Below are 18280 nucleotides of genomic sequence, written 5' to 3' on the forward strand. Positions count from 1 at the left end.
TAGTAACTATTAATTTATTAATACCAAACAGTCAATTAATTAAATTTCCAATACCAAATTTCTATTAAACTCATCAATTTTTAAACTCTAACCTTTGAATTTAGTGATGTTAATATTATTCAATCTATTACCAATATGACACCAGTTAATTAATATATACAGTTTAATAATATGTACAGTTTATACATAAATAAGAGGAAGTGCAAAATCTAATTCCACTTAATTGTTTAACAGTTGATTAACAGTAAAGCTATATTACCAATATGTGCAATAAATATCAATTTCAAAAGGAAAAAACTTATAGTCAATGTCTATATAGTATAATTATAATACAAAAAAAATGAAGGATTTATTTAATATCTTACAATTCATCAATTTTTTAACTTTCTTAAGGTTAATCTAATAAATTCCAGCACTTTATATCTTCAATTAAAGTTGATTAAAGTTGATTAAAGTTAGTTAATATTAATTGAAGTTGACTTTTTAGTAAGAGGGGAAAATAATATTAATATCAATAATAGAAATATTAAAGTTCAGTTCGTTAAAGTTCATTAAGGTTTTCCTTCTTTATGTCCAATTTACATCCAGTTTTGTATTCTTAAATCCAGAATCAAAGTTCAGTCCAGTTTCGTATCAATCCTCTTCACCCAGATAAATGAATCTCACCATACTAAGTTCAATGAAATTAGTAGAGTTGAACCTGAAAAAAAAATTTGGGATAGTACAGTATTCCTTAAATCTTCCACGACCCGAAGCTCAGCAGAAAAGAAAAGCGGAAGTAATGAAGATGGAATGGTGACTGCTCCCGTTGTTGTTTCTCAGCGTCAGTATGTGATCCTGCAAAAAAAAAAAAAAAGATTTTCCCCCTTCTACTAAACTCTGTTCGCTCAATTGTTAATCCATCAATCTGTTCAGCCTCACAGGTATAAAAGTTCTGTCATGAATCCAAGTTAATTTTGGGCGATCTTTCTCTCTTAGTTCTCTCCTGTATCTTCTCTGCAGCATGGGAACTGACCGTCACGCCTCCCTCTTTGCTGACTCACCGGTCTTGTCCGTGTTTTCGCTCAAAACCTCTAAGGTGCCGCTTACTTCAAATTGGAACTTCTCTGTCCTTCCAAATAATCAGATCCTCAGAAAGATTCCAAGAAGACTCCGCAGAAAGAAGTTGTCAGGATAGGATACCGTTGATTACTGATCTGATTTTCCCCTCCTCAATGTTTAGGAGGCGGACATGTCTTCGGGCTAGCTAACACGAGCTTCTTCTCTGCCTGGTTCGGGAGGTTTAAAAGCCTACTCCGATGAAGGATTGCGGTCCATTCATTGGGTACAGTATCACGTCCTCTTACGGCACTCTCCCCTCCAAAGTAGGCACCCGATCTTAAAGTTTAAAGGCAGAAAAAGTCATGCTGGGAGAACAGCAGCTCACCCTCCAGCTCCGCGTCAACAAAGTGCTGTCCCGGAAGTCGACACCTGTGTTCTAGAAGAGCAACAAAGATGATTAGGAGACTGGAGGCTAAACAAAGAACATTTGCAGGAATTGGGTTATGTCTGGTTTATTGAAAAGAAGGACTAGGGGTGACATGATAGCAGTGTTCTGATATCTCAGGTGTTGCCACAAAGAAGGAGTCAAACTATTCTTTTTATCCTGAAGGCAGGACAAGAAGCAATGGGTGGAAATTAATTAAAGAGAGAAGCAACCTAGAGCTAAGGAGAAATTTCCTGACAGAACAATTATTCAGTGGAACAACTGGACTCCAAAAGTTGTGGGGAATGTAACAGTGAAAGTTTTAAAGAAGAGATTGGACAACAATTTGTCTGAAATGGTGTTCCTGTCTGACCAGGAGGTTGGATTAAAAGACTTCCAAGGTCCCTTCCAACTCTGTTATTCTATTCTATAAAATCAAGTCTCTGGTTTGGACATAACTTCTTTTGTGTGCTGTGGGATGGTTACTTGCAAAGCTGGTCTCTGTGTGTGGCTTTGTGGTAGATGCAGCTTTCCAGTTCTCCGTTGTCTAGTCTCCTTATGGCAATGTTGAGGACTGAGAGTCTCTTGTCCATTTCCTCTCTGAATATTAATATGATCCCAGGGAATATGTTATGGAGTAGGTAGTGTGTTTCTTCAATTTGTGACCATTTGATGTTGACGAAGAAGTAAGTAGCGTGTCCAGAATTTTGATTGAATGGTGGGTGAGCAACACAAAAATAATCAGCCACACTATCATCCACTATGGGCGTGGGCAGCACCCAGCCCGTGGACTCCAAGTTTGACAGCCCTAATCTAACCAAAGCTAGGAACAAATGGAGAGAATCCATTTACCTTTGCTTTAAAAGTTCCACCCCTTCACCCATTTGAATAGTTCAAAAAAGAAACTGGAGGAATTTCAGCTACCATTCCATTTTGCTTACCAGCCACAGTGAAGCGATCCATGTAGTTCAGTAGATTAATAAAAAAGAGCACACCCACAATAAGTCCAGCATGTTTAGAGTTTATCCCTGTCAGGGCACGCACTTCTTCTTCCCCTATGTGCTCTGGCTGAGGATCATCTTTTCCTTCACCTTCAATATCATCTGCCTGGGTCAAAATTGGAGCTGTGTCACCATAAGGTTGCTGCTGGGATCCCATGGCTGAAAAGAAGAAAGATCCACTGTAAATAGAAAAAAGAAGTCTAATTACAGGGGAAACAGACTTTACATTTGCAAAACAAGTACAATTTACAGAAAAACAAGCGCTATCGTTGAACTGGGATCGGGCGGCATAGAAGTCAAATAAATTAATTTAATTATTAAAGAGAGAAAAAAACCCAGAAGGCCTATCTAATTTTGTAAGCCATTTAGAGTCATTGAATGTGAGTGAGAGGCCCTACAAATTTTCTTCAATCAATCCACTGAAGCATGGTAGAAAAACAAATGCTATTATTAAAGGCACTGGTCAATTTAGAGCCCAGACAAAGAAGGTACTTGTCACACTTATCATAAACCTTCATTTGGTGTCCTGTTACGATTTATGTCGATTGTCTCAGTACCCTATGACTATCATTGTGTTGTACCTTTAATTTATGATGATTTGTAGCTTGTATGTACACTGAAGACTTATGCACTCGGAGGCAAGTTCCTCGTGTGTGGCCAATCACATTTGGCCAATCAACAATTCTTATTCAACAGTGGGAAAAGTTGCAAATTCCTTTGGCGGATGCCTTCATTTCGCAACCGAACCTCAGGAATTTTTACCAACTCTTAACCACAAATTCCTGTTACCTCCCAGCCGATCTATTTCCTACCCACACCTGCTTCTAAGAAAGCAGGGCAGAAAGGTTCTTAACTGGAGTGTCTACTCTACAGGGTTGTTGCTAGAAATTTCTCACAGAACTACATTCTCTCCCCCCCACACACACACCTTAAACACACACACACACACACACATTCTCTGGCTTCTTCGGAAAGAACGGAGGCAAATACAGGTAGAAGGCGACAAAGGAAGGTAGGATGTAATGTTGCTTTCATCCATATGTAGATCCTGTGAGCTCAACAGTACAAATACTGGCATAAATAAATTTCTACTTCAACCTACTGTGTGATTTGTATCTAATTGTAATTTGCTTGAAGATAGGCAAAATACATCCTCAGCACCTTGCAGGGTACTGTATAATTGCAATTGCTCAAGAGAAAGGAATCCAGGACATATAAAAATAAATGATTCCTGCTGAACTCCTTTAAGTGATTGGTTTCTTAGTGTATTCACTGTGGTTTACAAAAGTTCTGCAAATCATGATTTTTTTAAAAAGGTAAGCAAATCTTTTTTTTAAAAAAAATTGTCAGTGGCTTACATACAATTTTGGAATGTTATTTTTCAACATCGATGTCATTAGAAGCTGTTCATAACATGCAATGTATGATTTACCCTTCTTTTAAAATGTCAGCTGTTTTATTGAAGAAACCCATATTTGTTTATTTTATTTATTTGTTTGTTTACATTTATATCCTGCCCATCTCCTCGTGTACTCAGAACGGCTAACAATAAAATAAGATACAAAAGTTAAAACCCCATAGTAAAACATTCACCCTTCAATCATTCAACAATTTGGCTCGAGCAAGATGTTGGTGCTCAACAACCCTCCCAGGCCTACCAGCAAAGCCGTGTTTTTAGAGCCTTTCAGAAGGCCAGTAGAGTGGGCGCGGTGCGAATCTCCAGGGGAAGCTGGTTCCAGAGTGCTGGAGCCACTATGGAGAAGGCCCTTCCCCAGGGTCCCACCAGCCGGCATTGTTTGACTGACGGGACCCGGAGGAGGCTGACTGTGGGATCTGATCAGTCACTGGGATGTATGAGGCAGAAGATGGTCCCCTAAGTGATGCGGTCCTAAGCCATGTAGGGATTTATAGGTAATAACCAACACCTTGAATTGGCAATTTTTTATGTGCATATGTTTTAAGCATAAGCAGTTCTTCCAAGTTGATACAGTAATACCTCATGATACGAACTTAATTGGTGCAAGGAGGAGGTTCATAAGACGAAAGGTTCGTAAGACAAAACATTGTTTCCCATAGGAAACAATGTAAAGTCAATTAATCCGTGCAACCAAACCCCCCCCCCCCCCCGCAAAAAAACAGCTTTCGGCGACTGCTGGGAAGCCGCGCGGCTGTTTTAAAAGGTGACAGCCGGCCTGGGGGGCTTGCCAGCACCCCCCGAACCCTGAACCCAGGTTCGGGGGGTGCTGGCAAGGCCCCCAGGCCGGCTGCGACCTTTTAAAACACCTGCGCCGCTTCCCAGCTGTCTCCCGAAGCCGAACGCGGAAGTTCGGCTTTAGCGTTCGGCTTCAGGAGACAGCTGGGAAGCGGCGCGGGTGTTTTAAAAGGTCGCAGCCGGCCTGGGGGGCTTCCCAGCAACCTCCCGAACCGAACCCGGGGTTCAGCAAAATTTTGCCTCTTCTTACGAACTTTGTTCGAGTTACGAACCGGCGTTCGGGAAGCTTCTGGGAAGCCCCGCCGCCCGGCTTTCACCTTTTAAAACAGCCGCGCGGCTTCCCAGCAGTCTCCGAACGCCGGTTCGTAACTCGAAAAAAGTTCGTAAGAAGAGGCAAAATTTTTCTGAACCCCGGGTTCGTATCAGGAGTTGTTCGTAAGATGAGGGGTTCGTATCTTGAGGTACCACTGTATTTCCCCCATGCCTTATTGGAGGCCAGCACATGATCAGCGCTCTTGACAAGTTAAGGATGGTGAGCTGATTTGCACTTCTGTGGGAATCTACTAGAAAATATCAGGATTCAGTGAGTAAACTGGAAAAGTATCAATATAATGTTAACAATTCAATAGTGTTGTCAAGAAAAACACAAGTTAATCCCTTGGAGTTACTGGGATTTCAGGCCTATACAATAAGACTTGATGTTTTCGAGTCTTGTTGGACTCCAAATCACCATACTTGGTGATTATGAGAAATGGAACACACATCCCTTAATCCAAGACAACAGAATTAGATCTTTTGTAATGGAGGCGATTATATTTAGGAAACCTTGTTAATAGCATGGAAAGTTAGGAAATGTCATATTGGGATTGTACTGCTTTGTTTTTGATATTATAATTGGTTAAACAGCAAACAGCTAAAGAAGACTGGATTTGATTATTTTTCTTCCAATCTAGAGCCCTTCCCAAGGATAAGCAGATGACGTATAATAATAATATTGTTACAGGTTGTAAGCTATTCCAAGTAAAACTAATTTTTCCAAATGATTAGTGATTTTGTTAGTGCAGATAATATTCCAAGTGTTGCCGGTTTTGGAATTACAACCAAAATATCTCTTATGAGCAGTGTGGTACAGTGGTTGGAATGCAGTACTGCAGGCTACTTTTACTGATACTGCTGCCAGCAGTTCAATCCTGACCAGTTCAAGGTTGACTCACTTCCATCATCCCGAGGTCAGTATAATGAGGACCCAGATTGTTGGGGGCAATATGGTCAGTTTTTAACTGCTTAGAATGGATTGTAAAGCACTGTGAAGCAGTATATAAGTCTTATTGCAATTGGTAATATCTTTGCCTACTTTTATGGTTCTATTTATACTTATAGGACTTTATATTTGGGGATATGCTCCAGTTCTCTCTCTTCTGTTCTGCAGTCTTTGTTGGTTGAAGTCAGCCGAATGTTTAGACTGCTTGGCATTTTTATACACCTATCAAATCGTTCCCAAGAATTTGGGACAGGCAACTATTGTTATAGTGTTATTAATATTTATTGAAATAGAATTATTAATAATATAGTATTCTCTTAATATTAAACATTATTCCTTTTCAAAGTTGGTCTGCAAGCACCAGGACCAGTGACACAATTCAATTTTATTACATATTCTAAATTTTATAGGATATAAAAGAATAAAAAGGCCTGTATTTATTTATATCAGACGCAGTGAAAATTAAATCAAAGAAAGTAGTCACTGACACTGGGTAAATATCAAAATATAACTTTGGGTAAATAGCAAATATCATACAGGTGAGTCACTTAGAGTGAGTAAATATATGTGTAGAAAAACCCTGCAATAATAATAATCAAATCTACGTATGGATATTTTTGGAAATGCTACTTCCACACTACAATAACATCACCAGATTTCATCCCGAACTGTTCGGGGGTCTGAGTTTCTTTCAAACAATGTCCATCAAACTAGAAGAAACATTGTCTGCAGCCTTGAGCTTTTTTATACTGGTTCATAAGGGATAATAAGGGCTCCCCCTGCAAAAAAGAGAACAGAATTACAATACTATAATGCTTCCTCTCACAGAAGAAATCCTAAATCCACACCTTAGTTCCTTTACCTTGTGGATTGTAACTTTCACCATAGAGCTTCTGTCTTTTCCTTACATTCGAAGCAACAGGTTTCCAGAACCATCACCCCATTCGGTCTCCACTACACAATCTGGAAGTTATCACAAAGAGAATGTTCAACTTATTTTTTCTCCACTGAGTTCAAAACAGCAAAATAATTATTTACCCCCATATTATCCTAACCAACTGCCCCATAAAGGTAGAACTGGGACACAATAATTGAGAGTATGTGTCTGAAGGAGGATTAGAATTTAGTATCTCCCAAACTACCATAGTTCTAATTTTGAAAAAAGCAAACAAACAGGTTTAGACAACACTAGTTGTACAATACTTCACAGTATAGAAGTTTAATTCATTTGGGAGGCAAAAGGTTTGAGGAATTTAAAACAGTCAATCAGACTGGAAGCAATGATGATCTGAAGTAAAAAAAATAAAAGTCCCTAAGCTATTCACCAATGATGCTGGAAACACCAAGATTCAACTTAGCAGGAGTTGCATCAAATGAAAGCTTATGGTCATGATGTTGAAGGATGATTCTGTTTGGATCAATCTTCAGTCTCATGGACATGTAGTCAACCACTCGTCGAAGAGGCTCTGTCTACAAAAGGTGAAGTAGCTGTGTTAGAGAACAAGGTAAATGGATTCTCTCTGCCCTTAAGAATGGCACCAGTTACACAGTGGATCAAAGATATTGTAATACTAGCCCTTTATGAACATACAGGCATATTTGCATTACATACCTAGAACTGAAACTCTTTGTTGTTGTAACAATATGTTATTTTATTTTCCAGTTATTTTTTAGAGCACTTATGCATTTTTTTTGTTTGATGATGTATTATCATAATGATAATCACCATTATCTTTGTTTTCTTCCTTTTATCTTTTATTTTAAAAAGAGCAATAAAAATAGCTGTAAGAGAGTAAGAATAGGATACAATAGGTTACTGATCCACCTCAGGGACAGTACTTCCCAATTCAAAAATTGTTGCCTATGATTTTGCATTGATGAAGGTTACGGGTATGAGAATTTTAATAGTATGTAGCTATGGTTTTATAAACAAAGTAAACAGAAAGTTGTAAAAGAGTTTCAGAATTTTTTTAAGCTGAGACATGTGGCAATTTTATTCCACTGAAGTTAGGCCTTCAATTTTTGGCAAACAAAAAACTTCAAGGGGCTACAAAGAGATTTCAGGAATTGCAAGTTGTATACTCCTGGTTTAATGAAACATGTGGATTCAGAAGTAACATTCTGAGACAGGCATGTTTTTCACCACTGCTATTTTGCAGCCTCAAAAGCCCACATTCAACACATATAACAGTTCCCTGGTACAAAGCTGAAAGGATGAGATCCTGTGGGCTAAAGGTTAATTTAGAGGCTGCAGGTTCAAATCCCAGTGAGGGTATGGCTACGGGATGAGAGGAAACAAGCTTGAAATAGATCTATATTAGTCTCCCTTCATTTTCAATTCAGCAAAAATATGTTACATACACACAAACACAATTTTCTTACAGCGTCACAGGCTGTAAATTAATAGTGTGGTTATTGGAATTCACATATAATGATGGATTTATGCAAGATTGTATATGCACATCCACTTATTAGTTGGGGAATATCTAATAGTGAAAAATAAGCTTCCAAAGCATAAGATGGCTGCTTCTATATTGAAGCTCATTAAAAAAAGAACCCAGTGTCTATTGCAGATGTCAGGACTAAGTCCTAGACAAGTGCGTGGAAAAGAGAAAAGCCCACATTATGACAGCAAAGGGAAGTGAATAGGGGTATCAAATACTAAAGCCTCATACCATGAGAACACAAACTTTGTAAAGATCATGTCGGCATCGGACTTTCAGCAACAGCTCCTGGGGTTCAACTACATCAAGAAGAACTACATCATCCTCATCCACTTCATTCAGTGAGCTCTTCTTAGCAGTTGATAGGGAGTTGCTTAAATTTAGAAGATGGAAACATAGAAGATTGACAGCAGAAAAAGACCTCATGGTCCATCTAGTCTGCCCTTATACTATTTCCTGTATTTTATCTTAGGATGGATATATTTTCCCCCCAGATATGTTTAAATTCAGTTACTTTGGATTTACCAACCACATCTGCTGGAAGTTTGTTCCAATCATCTACTACTCTTTCAGTAAAATAATATTTTCTCACGTTGCTTCTAATCTTTCCCCCAACTAACCTCAGATTGTTCCCCCTTGTTCTTGTGTTCACTTTCCTATTAAAAACAATTATCTCCTGAACCTTATTTAACCCTTTAACATATTTAAATGTTTTGATCATGTCCCCCTGTTTCCTTTCTGTACCCCAGACTATACAGATTGAGTTCATTAAGGCTTTACTGATATTTCCGAGATTCTGATCGAAGATTCTGCCGAGAAAGCAAAGACAAACATAGGCTGGATTCTGCTTTGGGATGCCATTATTTAGATGTATGTTTTACTCAGTTTGAAGCAGGCAAGGGTATTTGGGATCTGTTATGGAAACCCTTTCTGTATTGAAGGCACCTTAAGGAAAAAGCACTTTATGTTGACTTAATCACAGCAGATTCACAGAAATATAGGTTGTCCTTGACTTACACCAGTTTATTTAGCGACCGTTTATAAAGTTACGATGGCACTGAAAAAAGTGACTTATGACTGTTTTTCAGTTACAACTTTTTTCAGAACCCCGTGATCAAAATTCAGATGTGTGACAACTGACTCATATTTGATGGTTGTACTGTCCTATGGTCATGTGATCCGCTTTTGCAACCTTTGACAAACAAAGTCAATGGGGAAGCCGTTTTCCTTTAACAGCCCTGTTAATAACTTAACAACTGTACTGATTCAGTTAACAACCGTGGCATGAAAGGTTGTGAAATGGGGCAAAATTCACTTAACAAATGTTTCACTTAGCAACAGAAATTTTGGGCTCAACTGTGGCCGCACTTGTATGCATTGGATTCAGCAATTTCATCCTTCACAAGGAGTTATGAAGGTTTTGCCATCTTCATAAGGCCACCTGAAATTAAGAATTATCTGCACAGATACTCTGTAAATCCCCAAAAGGCTGAAATTTTTCTAAAAAAAAATACAGCATAGAAAAGACAAGGTGCCTGTCCCAAGAGACAACGAGCCACAATTCTCTCCCAATTTAATATTTCTCTAAAATTTGGGAACACATTTCCCATACCTGCCTCTACTCCCAAAGTCTAACATTTGCAGAATAATTGGAAATGGGAAGATTAGCATTTGTCTTGGAGCTCTTATTGAATTAATTTGCTTTCTTTATACTTTCTTTAATAAACAGGAACCAGTTTAGCCTTTTTTATAACTGTGCTCTAAAAATACTGTCTGAAGGTAGAGATGAAATGGTATACATGTCTTGGCTTACAACCACAATTTCCATTATTAACGTACCTGTTAAGAGAGTCACATGATCCAATTAATCAAATTATTCCACATAAGTGAATCAAGTGGTCATTAAGCAAATCCAGCTTTCCCCCTTGATTCTGCTTCTTGGAAATCAGCTGGGAAACTTGCAAATAACAATCACGTCACCTGGGACCTTGCAACCATCATAAATACATCCTGGTTGCCAGGCACTCAAATTTTGATCACATGGCTGTGGGGAAGTTGTGACTATTGTGTGAGTCAATTTTGCCAAGTCAATTACTTTCAGTGCCATTGTAACTTTAAATAGTCACTAATCAAATGGTTGAGTGTAGAACTATCTGTATTAATCTGTTGCTCTCAAATAACCCCCCCAATACACACAGACACACGAAGAGCGCAAACCTCCCCCCCATTCCTTATTTATTTATTTATTTGCCCCTCTGCTCTCCTCACACTCCTCCCTTCACTTCTTCACTCGCGCTGCCCCTCCCCAGCAGCCCACACCCCCACTCCCGGCTGACCCCGCCCCCACATTATCACAATAACACTCACTTATGGCACAATAACACCCAATATGGCATGAAGTTGCCCGTCTGCCTTCCTCCCCTCTACGTCGGCCTGTCGACGCCTCTCCCAGCAACCCTCCGCCCTTGCATCCTATTCTTCTGGGCTGTTGTCCCCCACCATTCTTGCCTGCCCAGCCTGTTCCAGGCGCAGTTGGGCTGCTGCTGCCCTGAGCCTCAGCAACTACCCCCCCTCCAAACCCGCTGCCTTTTTTCCGGCACCGCAGAGAGGAGAGAACCGTGAGGAAGGAGGCATTGTTGCTTTCCTGCGGCAAAACAGGAATAAAAAGGGTGACCCCGATTTGTCCCGTGATGGTGGGGCTTTAAGAGAGCCTTGTTGGAGGGTGCTTTTTTGTCCTGTTAATTCGAGGCACTTGTTCCCCCCACCCTCCATGGCTTCCTCCTCCAGTAAGCCGGTCAGATAGCAGGAGGGCCGTCACAGAAAGCGGGCAGGCCAGATGTGGCCCGCGAGCCGCCCCTTGCCCAGGTCTGGTCTAGAACTATCTGTATTATTCTGTCGCTCCTAACCTAAGTTCACCACCAAGAAACCAGTCCTCCCCCCCCCCCAGCCCTTGAGTGCCTAAGAGCTCCAAGCAAGGCTGGGCAGAAGGCAGGATGGGGTGGAATGCAGTTCCACCGGCAGAAATGAAGATGACTGCGCAGCTCCTGCTGATTGGTGGCTGTCACTTCCTGGATTACTGGTCGCGGCTCAGCTCTCCTTTTCCCCCCTGCTGCTTCTGCTGCATCTGCGCTCCTTGCTTTTTTCCTCTTTCCTCCTTCCTGGCCTCACACAAGCTTCCCTCTCTCCTGCCCGGCTCCCCTCCAGCCTCACGTGGCCAACTCCCGCCTGAGGTGCAAGCAGAAGGCATGGGTGGAAGCGACGCTAGCAGCATTTATGCTTCTGGAAGCACCAGTTCGCCTATCTACCCAGCCTGAGGCGGGGGGAGGGCGACCCAGGAAGGAGAGCACGGGAAACACCTGGTCACATGGCTGGCAAGCCACTCCTACTCAGTCATATGACCATTAGACCACACCCACAAAAAAACACACCCATAGTGTGGCAGAAAAATATTTGGCTGCCCATTACTGGCTCCAAGTATTAATCAAATTGGCATATACCACAAAAGCAAGCTACATACACAAAGAACAGGTTGCCATGGATCAGCCTTATCAGTTATATCAGCCAATTCACTGAAATCCTGCAATGGAGCTGCATAACTGTATAGGACATAACTGTTTATTCAACCCTGTGTAACTATTACCTTCAGCACAATATTGCTTTGCTCATGCTTACTTTTAATCAGTGTCAAAAGAGATTATGATATCAACATAAGCAGATCAGCAAAATTTTTGCTGGACTTGATATGTTGCACTCAGATAACAACCTTAATCAAAATGTGCTTGCTACATCTGCCAACTTTCTTCCTATGCACATTAAATAATTGCTCAGCTATCTGAAACACTCTAGCAGGAGCAAGATAGAGAAAGAAACCAATTTAAATCAATTATGCCCCAGAGACCCCAATCCTTCCTAAAGATTTTGTTTCTCCATTCTTATCAATCTACTATACTTCCACCTCATTTCCAGAAATACCAATTTCTAATTGGGCTTTGAGACTCTTCCTTTGCAGTGGTGGAGGTGGAGTGGAATATGAAAGGTCCTGACATTTGTCAAAAGGAGAACAAAGTAATGGTTTAAATTCAGCTTTTCTGGAAAGTCAGGCAGAAGAGAACTGAAACCTTGGTCTTGACTTCAATTGCTTTAAAGGAATTGGCTTTTCCTCATCCTCATCTTCTTCTGAGCTAAAGGGCAGGTTGCTACTACAACGTGCTTTGATTTCAGCAGGAAGCTCCATAGGATTGTCTAAAAGCTTTAGGCCTCTTTCAACCTGCAGATAAGAAACAAAAAATGGGGTGGGGTTTATCAGGTTACTAGAAAGAGAAACAGGAATTAATCACTCAATATGTAGGAGTCAGTGATTACTAGATGAATGATCCATCACAGTAAAAGTGGGATGCTGTGGTTCTTTGCTCTCTTAGACAAAGGGCACTAATGAGGAACAAATGTGACAATAATGGAAGGTAACCAAGATAAGTTTGAGAGCATAATTTAATTGCGTGCACTATAAAGAATTAAAATGCCCTTCTCTTTAAAAAACATCCAGAATTGTTAAAAAAATATTTTGTATAATCATCAGTTAAAAAAAAAAGACGAAGAAGAAATAATGCACACATGAACACTAAATCACTTTTTCTGTTATCTGTACATGTTTTTAATAGAACTTAAGACCGATGGTTACTACGTCTCTCTGCTGACTCATATTCATATTGCCAACTTGGCCCATAAGTGCCGCCTCTGCTGGGCACTCAAGCAAATGGTGTGGAACAAGGGCAGGCAAGGTTTGCTCTTCTATGACTTATGGACTTTAACTCCCAGAATTCCTGAACCAATCATGCTAGGCTCAAGAACTCTGGGAGTTGAAGTCCATGTACATGGATATGACCACCGAGTAGCCGGATGGTTGCATCACATGATGCAAGTTACATGTGAGATGGATTCTTCTGTCAGTTTCGCAAAGAGTAAATAAAAACTTGGCAAAGGACAATTACAGCACTATTTTCCCCAGTAATGTAAGCTGGGGTCTGCAATCATGGCAACGTTATGACTTGTGGACTTCAACTCCCAGAATTCCTCAGCCAGCAGTTTGCCAAGGTTGCAGACCTGTGGTAAAAGTGGCAGCATTAAAAAAAAAGTAGGAAAACTGGCAAATAGCCAGTGTGGGATACGATTAAATTAAGTGCTCTCTTTTCCCTGCAAAGAATACCAATACAAATAACAGAACCATTTTCCTACAACGACCACAGCATGATAAACTTCAGTCTCAACTTAAGCCACACTATGATCCACCAAAATAATACAACACCAAAATTCAATTTCAAAAAAGCGAACTACGAACTCATTGAAGCCCACCTCTCAACATTAAACTGGAAAACTCTATTCTCTGAATACTACACTACTGATGACTTCTACAACACATTCCTACTCGAAATGAAAATTATTATCAGACTTCGTGTACCTCTAACATGTATCATAAAGAAAAAAAATAACCTCCCCATCTCAATAAGAAAATTACAAACATGAAAAAAATCTCTCTGGAGGGAAAAAAAAAAGGACAAGTTTCCAACTTCAAAAGCCGATATAAAAGCATTTGCAATTAAATAAAAACAGAATGCCTTTACTACTACAGCAAACAAGAGGAAAACCTCCTACGCACCAAATCTAATAGAGCTTTCTACAACTTTGTCAACAATAAACTCAAAGACTCTAGACCTATCCCACCTCTCAAAGGACCCAACAACAAAAAATACCATAATGATTCATCCAAAGCCAACCTCCTCAACTCTTTCTTTGGCTCTGTCTTTGTTAACAGCAATGACTCACCGCCCCAATTTCATCAATCGCACCTCAAACTCCCTCAACGACTTAACCCAAGTAGACTTCACTGAAGACCGAGTTTGAAAAGCATTACGTGACCTTAAACCTTCTCTATTAGTCAGACCAGATGGTCTATGTGCTTACTTCCTAAAAAAGCTTTCTTCTGCCATAGCTGAACCACTAAGCATAATTTTTGAAAAATCCTTCAGAACCTGCACACTTCCTAAGCTATGGTCGAAAGCAATGGTCATCCCCATCTTCAAAAAAGGAGACCCCTCTCTTGTAGATAACTACAGACCAATTTCACTATGCTGCGTCCCATGCAAAGTCATGGAATCAATTATAAACAAATCAATTACTCTCCATCTAGAAACTAATAATTTGCTCTCTAACAAACAATTTGGTTTCAGAAAAAAACTATCCTGCAACCTACAGCTCCTCCACTGCAAAAATATATGGACAACTCATCTAGATCAAGGCAAATCTACAGATGCAATTTATATTGACTTCTGCAAAGCCTTTGATTCAGTGGTCCACGACAAACTACTACTAAAACTCAAATCCTATGGCATCTCAGGATCCCTCCATAGCTGGATTACAGCATTCCTGTCAAACAGACAACAAGTGGTCAAAATAGGAAGCACCATATCCACCCCCGTCCCAGTTAAAAGTGGTGTTCCCCAAGGTAGTGTACTGGGACCAACGCTCTTCATTCTCTACATCAATGACCTTTGTGATTACATCACAAGCAACTGTGTCCTTTTCGCCGATGATGTAAAACTCTTCAACACCACCGATAACACAAGACCTTGACGCTCTTTCTGAGTGGTCTAACACATGGCAATTCCAAATCTCAACTAGCAAATGCTCTGTCCTACACATTGGGAAGAAGAATCTGAACTCCAAATACGAACTGAATAATCAAATTATCACAGATAATCCCCACTCGGTTAAAGACCTTGGTATACTAATAACAAAAGATTTCAGTGCCAAAGCCCACTGCAACAATATAGCCAAGAAGGCTTCAAGAGTTGTAAACCTAATCCTACGTAGCTTCTGCTCTGGCAATCTCACACTACTTACCAGAGCTTACAAAACTTTTGCCAGACCCATCCTCGAATACAGCTCATCTGTTTGGAACCTATATCGCATCTCAGACATTAACACCCTTGAAAATGTCCAAAGATACTTCACCAGAAGAGCTCTTCACTCCTCCACTCGAAATAGAATACCCTATGAGACTAGACTTTCAATCCTGGACCTAGAAAGTTTAGAACTAAGATGTCTTAAACAAGATCTAAGTATTGCCCACAAGATCATATGCTGCAATGTCCTGCCTGTCGGTGACTACTTCAGCTTCAACCACAACAACACAAGAGCACACAACAGATTTAAACTTAATATTAACCGCTCCAAACTTGACTGTAAAACATATGACTTCAGTAACCGAGTTGTCGAAGCGTGGAACTCATTACCGGACTCCATAGTGTCATCCCCAAACCCCCAACACTTTACCCTTAGATTATCTACGGTTGACCTTTCCAGATTCCTAAGAGGTTAGTAAGGGGCGAGTACAAGTGCACTAGAGTGCCTTCCGTCCCCTGTCCTATTGCTCTCCTATATCTCCTATACATTTCTTCTATTCCTATATCTCTTCTTCTATTCTTTCATTGATATGTTCTATTACTATACCTCCTTTTCTATTATTTCTTAGATATATTTTACTATGAGTATCTCCTCTATAACCTTCATCATGTATTTTACTAAGTGTATTGGACAAAATAAATAAATAAAATATAAATAAATAAAATTCCACGGTTAGGGAAAGTCTCTCCTTTGACTAAGAATTACATGGATACCTTAATTATCTCCCTACATCCCTTGTTACCCAACAGTTTCTAATCACACGCTTTGCAATGAAATGTTTTAGGTTTCCTCTGACAATTTTATCTTTCCCTGACAAACTAGGTTTGAGAAGGGGATAGTTTAATTAACTATCCAAAGCGCTGTGGGTAGGACAAGAAGCAATGAGTGGAAACTAATCAAGAGCTTAGAACTAAGGAGAAATTTCCTGACAGAACAATTGATCAGTGGAACAGCTTGCCTCCAGAAGTTGTGAATGCCCCAACACTAGAAGATTTTTAAGAAGATGTTGGATAACCATTGGTTAGAAATAGTAGAGGGTCCCCTGCTCAGGCAGGTGGTTGGACTAGAAGACCTCCAAGGTCCCTCCCAACTCCGTTGTTGTTGTTGTTGTTGTTGTTGTTATTATTATTATTATTATAACTACAGGTAATCTTCAATTGACCAGCACAACTCAGCTCAGAATTTCTTTGAGAAATGTGTTAAATGTGTGATTCCGGGTCCAGAAAAACAAAGTAAGGGATAGAGTGAACTTTCGGGGGTGGGGGAAGTGGAACTTAATCTTAAGTTCCCCAAAAACTTTAACCTTAGACTATCTACAGTTCACCTCACCCCATTCCTAAGAGGTCTGTAAGGGGCGAGCATAAGTGTACCACTGTACCCACCACCCCATTGACTAATATATATTCATTGTGTATTATTATACATTCATTGTGTATTATTGTGTATTGGACAAAATAAATATATATATATCAAATTATATATATATTTTGTCCAATACACAATAATACACAATGAATGTTATAGCGGATATAGTAGAGGATATAGTAGAGAAGAAATACGAGATATAGGAGAGACTATAGGACAGGGGACGGAAGGCACTGTAGTGCGCTTATGTACGCCCCTTACTGACCTCTTAGGAATCTGGAGAGGTCAACCGTGGATAGTCTAAGGGAAAAATGTTGGGGGTTAGGGGATGATACTATGGAGTCCGGTAATGAGTTTCACGCTTCGACAACTCGATTACTAAAGTCATATTTTTTACAGTCAAGTTTGGAGCGGTTAATATTAAGCTTGGATCTGTTGTGTGCTCTTGTGTTGTTGTGGTTAGGGTTAGGGTCAATACCTTCTACCTTCCTCATGCTTGACAAATTAATAAATAAGGCAAACCAATAAATAAATAAATGTACAAGTATCCTTACAAGCACATACCTGAGTCGAATAGACCGGGATGGGCGCGCTGGTCAGAATGCGCCGCCGTTTGGGGAAGGGCCTCCTGGGGGGCGTCTCTGGCTCCGAGTCGCTGCTTATAATCACCTGCTGAGGAGGGCATGAGAAACGCTGGAAAGGCCATCACCCGCCGCGGGACGAAACGCCACCCCGCTTCCCTACGTCCCCTTCCCGCCCGGCTCCTTCTTTACCGTCTCCGCCATCGATGGTCAACACACGTTTCTATTGGTTTCGCTATGCACGGCGTTTCGACTTCTTAGGCTCCGATTGGGCTCCACGCGAACTTCTTTGTTTCTTCACCCCGCCGAGAATTAACCTAGACAGGACATTGTGCCGTACAATTTATGGCTGCAGACAAAGGTCTTCGTTCCTCCTATTATTATTTTCTCCCGCTTCTCCTCCGCACCTGAAGAAGCTCCAAACCCCACCCCCACCCCACAAAAAGCCCTCACGGCACCTCCGATAAAATCCGCAGCGAGAGCTGACCTGGACCACAGAAGCGCCTTCTCTTCTGCAGCGCTACGCAATCCGGAGAGGAAAGGGGGTGGGTTTGTTTTGCTTCCGCTCCTGCTGCAACTCCTTCTTCGGGGCGGAAAAAGAGGAGGAGGAATGTGGGCTTGCACGGTCCCTCTTGAGGGACCCCTCTCCCCCCTCCCTTCCGACGCAGTAAACCTCTAGATACGCATGTTGCACCTTCTTAACCCTCGCGGCGAGCCGTCCGTTTTGGAGATGCTACTTATTACTACTTGGCCACATCCACGGGAGTCCTTAAAGCCAGGATGTGCATGGGATCCAGAACACAAGCGGCTGAGCCCACGGCTCCAAAGGGCCTAGCCCCTTCCTCAAAGCTCAACTCTCAGATAACAAGGCTCAGCTGTGTTTCCCTCCAAGGAGTCTACCTGTCCAGAGTCCCTTTTCCCGCCAAATCTAGGGATTTTTATCTGAATAGTCTTCACACAACGACCTTGCAAGATCCTCCTCACCCAGGAG

General features: G+C 40.8%; 1 pseudogene; it reads right to left on the reverse strand.

Annotated features, from left to right (window-relative positions):
- Window positions 1-145: 145 nt before the first annotated feature.
- On the reverse strand, window positions 146-18126 carry LOC139175932 (NFATC2-interacting protein-like; annotated as a pseudogene).
- Window positions 18127-18280: the final 154 nt, after the last annotated feature.

The sequence above is a fragment of the Erythrolamprus reginae genome, chromosome Z, assembly GCF_031021105.1.
Source record: "Erythrolamprus reginae isolate rEryReg1 chromosome Z, rEryReg1.hap1, whole genome shotgun sequence".
NCBI classification, from domain to species: domain Eukaryota; kingdom Metazoa; phylum Chordata; class Lepidosauria; order Squamata; family Dipsadidae; genus Erythrolamprus; species Erythrolamprus reginae.